The following is a 10,622-nucleotide window of genomic DNA, read 5'->3' on the forward strand; positions in this document are numbered from 1 at the left end:
AATGAACCAGACATGATAGACATCATGTCTCTCGACATGCAGAATTTGTGCAAAAGGCAGTTATTTTGTTAGATTTTGTTTGTATTGGAATCCGTTATTTGGATGAGCTCTAATTCATCTGGTTGGAAAGATAAATTGTATCATTCATCTGACACCCAACTGCTGCATGAAGACAGAATGAAGAGAAACAGATGCTGAGAGAGGAATAGTGAAGATAAACTTGATTATTTAATTGATTGTATTTATAAAGTTTCTTTATTTCAGTATGAGGAAGCTTATATAAAATAAAATTTTCATTTTCATAATAGTTCCCCTTTAAGAATCTGCACTTTAATCCACCTGGTTGGCTTAGCCAACTCCGGTTTTAGGCTAGGTGTGCCGCTTTTACCTTTGGGGGATACACTGTTCCACTTGTTGGGGGAAGAGTGGGGGGTGCTGCTGGAGGGTTCTGGGGTGTGGAGAGGATACCCTGCCCATTGAATGCTGTTAAGGCCCACTTGGGGGGGGTTTCACTGTTCCTTTTTGCGATTGGTGGTGGATATTCTGTGCCACTTGCTCCTGGTAGGGGAGAGTGCCTCTTGCTCTTGGTAGGGGGGATACACTGTGCTACTTGCTCTTGGTGGGGGGGGGATATGCTGTGCCACTTGCTCCTGGAAGGGGGAAATACTGTGCTCTTGGTGGAGTTTGGACGGATTCACTGTGCCACTCACTGTTTCTAGGTCGGGTTTATGGAATATACTGTGCCATTTGTTGTTTGTGGGGTACCACTTGCTGTTTGTGGGGAGGAAGTAATTACACTGTGCCAATTGATGTTTGTTTGGTGGGACAATGGGAGGGATACAATGTGCCACTTGGTGTTTATAGGATGGGGTGCCACTTGCTGTTTGTGGGGTGCTATTTGTCTACTTGTTATTTGTCAGGTGGGGGGATACAATGTGCCACTTGTTTGAGGGGTGCCACTGTGCCATTTGCTGTGTGGGGTGCCACTTGCTGTTTGTAGAGTGCCATTGTGTTACTTGTTCTTTGTCTGGTGGGGAGATGCACTGTTGTTTGAGGGATGCCACTCTGCCACTAGTTGTTTGAGGGGTGGCACTGTGCCACTTGCTGTTTGAGGGGTATAACTTGCTGTTTGTGGGGTGCCACTGTGCCACTTGCTGTTTGTGAGAAAAGGGATACACTGTGCCACTTGTTTTTGGAGGTGCCACTCACTGTGTCACTTGTTTGTGGGGGGCAATGTGCCATTTTGTTAATAACTGATTACTTTTTTCCTATTTTACAGCTGCTGTTGGAATCCCATGATCCCGACTCTGCTTCCATCTCCATCCTTTTGTTTATTTTGTGCAAATTATCATCTGTTTTGTCTTTTCCATTGTATCTTTAGTATTTAAGGGAAGTGCTTGTAAGGCCAAAAGGCCTCGGGAGTAGTGAGGACCAAGGGAGGAAAATAACAATGTCCAAGTTCGCAGTACAGTAGAGGATGAGGCAGAAGAATGGTCAAACAGGCAACAAGATCAGTCCAGGCAGAAGAGGTTCAAGGTCGAGAATTCCAGGCAAGGGTCGGTACACAATAGACAAGAAGTTTGCAATGAATCACACCCAGGAGTAGTAAACTAAACCTATAATTGGGCACTGATGACTGTCCGGAGTTCCCTTATAAAGGCCCAGGTTTGGCGCCAATTTTGGACGCATCGGCGTCATGATGGGCGCGCTGACGTCGGCGACCGACGCGCCGACGTGCGCGACCGACGCCGGCGCCCATTATTGACGCCGACGCCCATTCCGTTGCCGGCGACCAATCCGAGTGTGGGAAGAGGTCGACATCATCCGTCTGCGTCCGTGAGGAACCAGGGAGCCACCATCTTGGACGCCATCTTGGATATCCAGCTCAGATTCCATTACAGTACCCCCCCCCTAGGGGGGGCCTCCGGACCACCTGGGTTAGAAGGAAATTGCCGATGGAATTTCTGGACCAGGAGAGGGGCGTGGACATCTGAATTTCTTACCCAAGAGCACTCCTCAGGGCCGAACCCCTTCCACTCAATGAGGTATTGTAGGGTGCCCCTCGAAATCCGGGAGTCCAGGATTCTTTTAACCTCGAATTCTTGATGTCCGTCCACCAAGACAGGAGCTGAGGAAGAAGAAGAAGTACCTGCAGGTTTGAGCAAGGAGACATGGAAGGCGGAAAATGTGTTTAATGAATAATGAAGAAAGTTCAGGAGCAGAGGGAAGTTTTCGAAGAGGAGTAAAGTGTGCAACTTTAGTGAATCTGTCAATTACCACCCAAATAACAGTGTAACCAGAGGAGTTAGGGAGGTCCACGATGAAGTCCATAGATAAATGAGTCCATGGGCGAGAAGGAATGGGTAGTGGTAAGAGTAACCCCTTGGGAGGGGAACGCCCAGATTTGGATACAGCACATACAGAGCAAGAAGAAACAAAGTCTTTGACATCCTTTCTTAGGGAAGGCCACCATACAAGACGAGACAGAAGTTCAGTGGTTTTCTTGATTCCAGGATGCCCGGCCTGCTTGGAACTGAACCAAAATGGAATGACGGAGTTCAGGGGAAACAAAGGCAACACCAGGAGGGGTTCCTACAGGAGCAGAAGGTTGAACAGACAATAACTGGGAGGCCAAGGATGGAAATAGAGCAGCGATGATTTTTGTAGGAGGTATAATGGACTCTGGTTCGATGGAAGCGAGATCTTCGATGAGAAAACTTCTGGAAAGAGCGTCTGCCTTCCTGTTTCTGACACCAGGCCGAAAAGTAAGAATGAAATTAAAACGGGAGAAGAATAGTGCCCACCTGGCCTGACGAGGGTTGAGACGTTTGAGTGATTGGATATATTCAAGATTTTTATGGTCAGTATAGATGGTCACAGGGATAGAAGAACCTTCCAACAAATGTCTCCATTCTTCTAGGGCAAGTTTTACGGCCAGCAACTCTCGATTTCCAACATCATAATTTTGTTCGGAAGAGGTGAATTTCTTAGAGAAGAAAGCACAAGGATGAAGCTTCCCATCAGTCGACGCTCTTTGGGACAAGATTGCTCCGGCACCGACATCTGAGGCATCGACTTCAATAAAAAATGGTTGGAATGGTTCAGGGTGTCGAAGAATGGGGGCAGAAGAAAAAGAAGTTTTAAGATCCTTGAATGCTTCCAAAGCTGAAGGTGGCCATTGTTGAGGCTTACCCCCCTTTTTGATAAGTGAAAGAATGGGAGCAATTTTGGAAGAAAACCCCTTGATAAATTGTCTATAATAATTCGCAAAGCCAATAAATCTTTGGATGGCTTTAACACTGGTGGGGAGAGGCCAGTCCTGGATAGCGGAGATCTTGGCAGGATCCATTCTAAAACCCTGTTGAGAGATGATGTACCCAAGGAAAGAGATGGACGATACTTCAAAGGAACATTTTTCCAATTTAGCAAATAAGTTATTTTTCCGCAGACGGGAAAGGACTTCTTGGACTTGAAGACGATGCTCAGCAAGGTTTTTGGAAAAAATAAGGATATCGTCCAAGTACACCACCACGTACTGGCCCAGTAAATCTCTGAAAATGTCATTTACGAATTCTTGGAAGACCGCGGGAGCGTTACAGAGACCGAATGGCATCACCAGATATTCATAATGCCCGTCCCGGGTGTTGAATGCGGTCTTCCATTCATCTCCTTCTCTGATCCGGATTAAATTATACGCCCCACGAAGATCCAATTTGGTGAAAAGACAAGCCCCTTTGAGTTGGTCGAACAGCTCGGAGATGAGAGGAAGGGGATAACGATTCTTAATCGTGATTTTATTCAGACCTCTATAATCAATGCAGGGCCGCAAACCTCCATCTTTTTTCTCTACAAAGAAGAAACCGGCTCCAGCCGGGGAAGAAGAAGGACGAATAAAGCCTCTTTGCAGATTCTCTTGAATGTACTCCTTCATGGCACAGGTTTCAGAAGGAGACAGAGGATAAATGCGACCCCTGGGAGGCATGGTTCCAGGAAGAAGTTCGATGGGGCAATCATAAGGACGATGGGGAGGCAGGACTTCGGCAGACTTTTTATTGAAGACATCAGAGAAGGCTTGATAAACAGAGGGCAAAGAAGAATTGGAAGACACAGATGAAACTTTAATAATAGATTTGGTGGGTAAACAGTTCTGTTGGCAGAAGGAACTCCAGTGGGAGATCTGAGAAGAAGCCCAATCGATTACAGGGTTATGAATATTCAACCAAGGCAGACCAAGAACAATGGGAGTAGAAGGACAATCGATTAGGAGGAAGGACAATCTTTCAAGGTGCATAGATCCCACAATAACGGAAAGTTCATCGGTGGAGTGGGAAATTGTAGCGGAGGATAGTGGACGATCGTCAATCGCCAATGCTCGAAGAGGAACAGCCAGAGATCGTAGGGGAATGGAATGGCTTTCAGCGAAGACCTTATTGATGAAATTACCAGCTGCGCCGGAGTCAAGGAAAGCCTTAGAGGAAATCGTCTGGGTTCCAAAACGAATCTGCACAGGAAGGAGGAAGCGTTGAGCAGAGGAATGGGGAGAGGGACCAATTCCACCCAGGTAAGTCTCCCCAGTCTTACCTAGGTGTTGGCGTTTCCCGGCTTCACTGGACACTCATAGGCGAAGTGGGATTTTCCACCACAGTAAAGGCACAGTCCAGCAGCCCTTCTCCGAAGCTTTTCCTGTTCGGTCAGACGAGCCCGTCCGATCTGCATTGGTTCTTCTGACGGCAGGGAAGAAGAGGCAGGAACCGCAGGATTTGGAGAAGACAAGGTGGAAGCCGGGTTGGGAAGGAAGGGTCTTTGAAAACGAGGAGCCAGAGTAGGTTGGAACCTGTGGAACCTTTTGGTTGGGGAGCGCTCTCTGTCGAGTTCGGCTTGAAACTCCCTCTGCCGAGTATCTACCTTAATGGCCAGGGCGACTAGATCTTCCCAACGGGATGGAATTTCCCTGGACACCAGATCAGACTTAATACGTATCGCCAGGCCGTTGTAAAAGGCAGCGTGATACCCGTCGTTGTTCCACGAAGTCTCTGCAACCAGGGTGCGGAACTCAATGGCGTACTCCGAGACTGAGCGAGTTCCCTGTTGAAGATGGAACAGGCGTGCGGAGGCAGCAGTGGCACGACCCGGAGCATCAAAGACCACTCGAAGCTCTCGGACGAAGGCTCGGGCATCATCGATAATGGGATCCTCCTTTTCCCATAGAGGCGAAGCCCACTCCAATGCCTTCCCTTGCAGACGGGCGAATATGAAGCCCACCTTGGCTCGTTCAGACAGGAATTGGCTGGGTGCGAGTGCAAAGTGGACCTCGCACTGGTTAATAAACCCACGGCAGGCTGTAGGATCACCACTGTAGAGTGGGGGAGCCGGAATGCGGGGTTCGGGGGCGTGAAGCGGAGCCACAGGTACAGGTGCAGGAATAGGATCGGCAGGTGTTAACGCCGATAGCTTAGCAAGAATGGTTTCCAAAGCCTGACCAAAGTGAGATTGTTGTACCTCATAGGACTGCATGCGGGATGCCAGACCACGAAGCGCTCCACCGACATCAGGCGGCGCAGGATTCTCCTCCGACGGGTCCATGGCCCAATTATAATGTAAGGCCAAAAGGCCTCGGGAGTAGTGAGGACCAAGGGAGGAAAATAACAATGTCCAAGTTCGCAGTACAGTAGAGGATGAGGCAGAAGAATGGTCAAACAGGCAACAAGATCAGTCCAGGCAGAAGAGGTTCAAGGTCGAGAATTCCAGGCAAGGGTCGGTACACAATAGACAAGAAGTTTGCAATGAATCACACCCAGGAGTAGTAAACTAAACCTATAATTGGGCACTGATGACTGTCCGGAGTTCCCTTATAAAGGCCCAGGTTTGGCGCCAATTTTGGACGCATCGGCGTCATGACGTATGCGCGGACGCGCTGACGTCGGCGACCGACGCGCCGACGTGCGCGGCCGGCGCCCATTATTGACGCCGACGCCCATTCCGTCGCCGGCGACCAATCCGAGTGTGGGAAGAGGTCGACATCATCCGTCTGCGTCCGTGAGGAACCAGGGAGCCACCATCTTGGACGCCATCTTGGATATCCAGCTCAGATTCCATTACAGTGCTACACCATACCTCCCAACTGTCCCTTTTTCGTAGGGACAGTCCCTCTTTTGACAGCTCAACCTGCAGTCCCTTATTTGTACTGGAAAGTCCCTATTTTCTCTGCACTGAACAGCCAGAAAAAGAAACAAAGTTAACAAACAGGTGCAAATAAGATATGTTATAACAATTTTGAGACACAAAAAAACAGTTTAGATAAGAATTATTTTCAAACTTTCATAAACTGCCAAATTTTGTAAAATTAACATGGTAATTAGGGGATGTGGCCATAGAAAGGGGCATGGTCAAAAAATTTGCTGCGCCACATGCGAAAAACATTTTTGTCCCTCTTTGTACTTCCAAAATGTTGGGAGGTAAGCTACACATAAAGGAAAGCTGTGGATCTAAGGAAAGTTCTACTGAGTCATAGATTTGTTGTCTGGTCCTGGCATATGTTTTCATTAATTTTTTAGTAGAATTATAATCAACCTTTTCTGAAGTACAGTATGTTGGTCAGTTATTTTTTTTAAATTGAAAAGGTAGCTTTATACACTCGTCCAGAAATATATTGCACACAGTTTACACTGGTCAAAGTTTATTGTTCTAGCTAAAGACTTTCAGGATATTTGGGAGATATAATTGAATGATATGTTTGTAACATACATATAAAGAAACTGACATTTGAACACAATAATTTCTTATTATTGCTACTTATTACTTTTATTACTCATCTTTCGTTGCTAGGGTAATTTGAGAGCTGCGGAATAAAAACCTAAATAACTCAAAAACCACAAATAATAAAAACTGAAAACCAATTGCAAGTTGGCTTACAATATCTACATCATGGTAAAAGTTAAATCAAAGGTGAACAACCCCTTTAACTGCCTCCCGTGTAACGAATACCAACTTGGCCAGCCTTTCCCTATAACTTAACCCTTTAATTTCCTTTATCCTTGTAGTCACCCTTCTCTGTACCTTCTCTATTTCATTACTGCCCCATATATTTTTATATATAGTGTTCATATCCCCCCTTAACTGCCTCTTCTTCTTCTAGTTTAACAAATCCCAACTTGGGCATCTTTTTCTCATAACAGATTTTCCATACCCTTTACCAGATAAGTCACTCTTATATGGAATCTCTCTAATCCAATAATATTCCTTTTGAGCACTGGAGTCCAAAACTTCACTGCATATTTTAGGTGGGTAATACCAATGCTCAGTAAAGTGGAGGAACCTCTCTCTTCTCGTTAAAATCGATGCCCCTTTTAAAGGGGTGGTTCACCTTAAAGATAACTTTTAGTATGTTCTAGAATGGCCAACTCTAGGCAACTTTTCAGGCTATAGAGACAAATGAATGTAGTTTCCAGGCTACAAATATATTGTTATTGCTTCCTTTTATTACACATATTTCTATTCAGGGCCTCTCCGATTCCTATTCCAGTGTCTTATTCAAATAAATGCATAGTTGCTAGGGTAATTTGGACCCTAGCAATCAGATTGCTCACAATGCAAACTATATAGCTGCCGAATAAAAGCTAAATAACTCAAAAACCACAAATAATAAAAAATCAAAATCATTTGCAAATTATCTCAGAATATCACTCTCTGCATCATACTAAAAGTTAACTCAAAGGTGAACAACTTCTTTAAAGGGCATGTAAAGTCTAAAACATAATAAGGCTAGAAATACTGTATTTTGTATACTAAATATAAACATGAACTTACTGCACCACAAGCCTAATCAAACAAATAATTTATGCTTTCAAAGTTGGCTACAGGGGGTCACCATCTTGTAACTTTGTTAAACATCTTTGCAAGACTAAGACTATGCACATGCTCAGTGTGGTCTGGGTTGCTTAGGGATCGTCTTAAACAAAGCTGCTTGAGTTCTGCATGGCTGGGAAGTAAGGCGGGGGCTCCCACTGCTGTTCATAAGTATGATTGTTTCCCTGCTCAGCAGTTAGGGACCATCTTACAATTCCTATCCACAGCAGTAAATAAAGGGAGAATTTCACTGCATACAGTCAGGTTTCTTATAAAAACAGTACACATTTTTGGAGATACACATATATTGGAGATAGGTTTCTTTTTCATTAAAGAATTTTATTTTTTTGCCTTTACATGCCCTTTAAAGGAATTGTTAACCTTTGAATTAACTTTTAGTATGATGTAGAGAGTGACATTCTGAGACAATTTGCAATTGGTTTTCATGTTTTATTATTTGTGTTTTTATAGTTTTTTTTCAGCAGCTCTCCAGTTTGCAATTTCAATTCAATTTGGTTGCTAAGGTTTAAATTGTCCTAGAAACAACCATGAAGTGATTAGAATAAGAGACTGAAATATGAATTGGAGAGGGCATGAAGATAGGTAAGAAAGTAGCAATTACAAAATTTGTAGCCTTACAGAGCATTTGTTTATTAGATGGGGTCAGTGACCCCCATTTGAAAGCCAGAAAGAGACAGAAGAAGACAAATAATTTAAAAGCTATAAATAATGAAAACCAATTGAAAAGTTGCTTAGAATTCACCATTCTATAACATACTAAAAGTTAACTTAAAGGTGAACTACCCCTTTAACAATTTATACATAAAAAATCCAGCATAATTGAATTAAATATGTGGCAATTTAATTCATTGTGAGGCAACATGTGTTGCATTTAAACTTGCATTGACCCCACAAAATAATGTGGGGCTTTTTTAATAGAAAATATACCCTCCTAAATGGGACAGTTTACTTGTAGTTTAATGGCGTGCTATTGTTTTTTTTTTTATTGTAATGTTTTGTAGGTTTTTGTTTTTAGTTTTTTGCAGTTTTGCAATTTCAGCTTTAAATTGATGATGGGTCTTATTTGCTCTAGCAACCAAACCTGTAAAAATATTAACGATAGACAAATCTAGTTTAATGCTTAATCTGCTTGTTGATATCTGCAGTCAGTGACCCTGGCAGACAGATAATATTTGAAAGTGCGTTAGATAGAGAAAGGCACAATAGAATGGGAAATGATGTAAACAGAGTGAAAATAAAGACCAAATGCAAATACTTGTCAGAGAGTTAATATTTAATGAACTGCCTCATACCCTAGGCCATCTCTAATTGATTCACTCATGACTGGGGTTAGAATTACTGTAATTAGGAACAAAAATGTTCATTGATGTTTCATCATTCATCTTCCATCAGAAAAAAAGCCTATATTACCTTTAAATAAATGGTGGGTGGGGGGTGCTAGGATAACCTTTTCCTATGTTTCACAATTCTCCCACTTTCATTTACTCGGCTTTTTTATGACTTTGGACCTCACTCTAGGGTCTTGTTGAATTATATAAAAATAAATAAAAATCTTATGACAAGCTACACATTGTATATGCCTTTTGCATGTATTCCAGAAGGAGACGCTGTTCTCTTGAACTAGGATGAGATCTAAAGAATTATATCATGCTAGTGTCTGAAGTAGTAAAGCACAAACAGAGCAAATTCAAATTACTGTTTGATAATTAGGGCACAAATCGTGGATTTGCATTGGTATTTGGCTGATTCTGAGATTTTTCAGCAGAATTTGGTTTCAGCTGAATCCAAAAGCATGCCCAAACTGAATATGAACATTCAGTTGAAAATTAGAGTTGGATTTAGTTCAGGATTCTGCCAAAATCCTTCCTCAAAGTTTTTGTGACGAATCCCGAAACTATGGATTCCGTGCTTCCCTTGTGAGAATATATAATTAATTTAATACATTGTTATTCTGTTTGTATGAGTGTCAATTTGATAATCTATAATAAACAAGATGACGCTGTTATTATATTTGGCTACAAGTTCCAAACAGGACTGTTTACCTATATCGCATGTGGTCACATTTCTACTCACACAGAAAGACTAGGTTAAGAAGATACATACAACACAGAAAACTAGACAATGCAATATTTTGAGAGATTTGCATTCAATTATATAGTTTTTGTAAGCTTTCACCGTTGTCTGTAAATCTATGCCCTGACTGTGCTTTGTGGGTGACAACAGGGGCTTAGCTTGTGCACCTGAGAAATATAAAACATGATGCCAGGGAATGTCCAATGATCCGCAATTTTATTCAGATCAGTACAGGTATGGGTTCTGTTATTCAGAATGCTCAGGGCCTGGGGCAGATCTTTCTGTAATTTGGATCTTCATGCCTTAAGTCTACTAGAAAATCATGTAAACATTAAATAAAGCCAATAGGCTGGTTTTGCATTCAATAAGGAATAATTATATCTTAGTAGGGATCAAGTACAAGGTTCTGTTTTATTAATACAGAGAAAAAAGAAAACCTTTTAAAAAATTTGTATTATTTGGATAAAATGGAGTCTATGGGAGATGACCATTCCGTAATTCGAAGCTTTCTGAATAACAGGTTTCCAAATAACAGATCCCATGGCTTTAGTACCTAGGGTTGCAACCTTATCTGGAAAACAATACTAGCCTTTGCCTTTCTTATTAATAACAATGGCTGCATGCAGACCAAATACCCTGGTTTATTTTTTGTCCTTCTGTTTCTGTTTCGGCTACCACTGGAA

Source organism: Xenopus laevis, chromosome 2L, assembly GCF_017654675.1.
Source record: "Xenopus laevis strain J_2021 chromosome 2L, Xenopus_laevis_v10.1, whole genome shotgun sequence".
Classification (NCBI taxonomy): Eukaryota; Metazoa; Chordata; class Amphibia; order Anura; family Pipidae; genus Xenopus; species Xenopus laevis.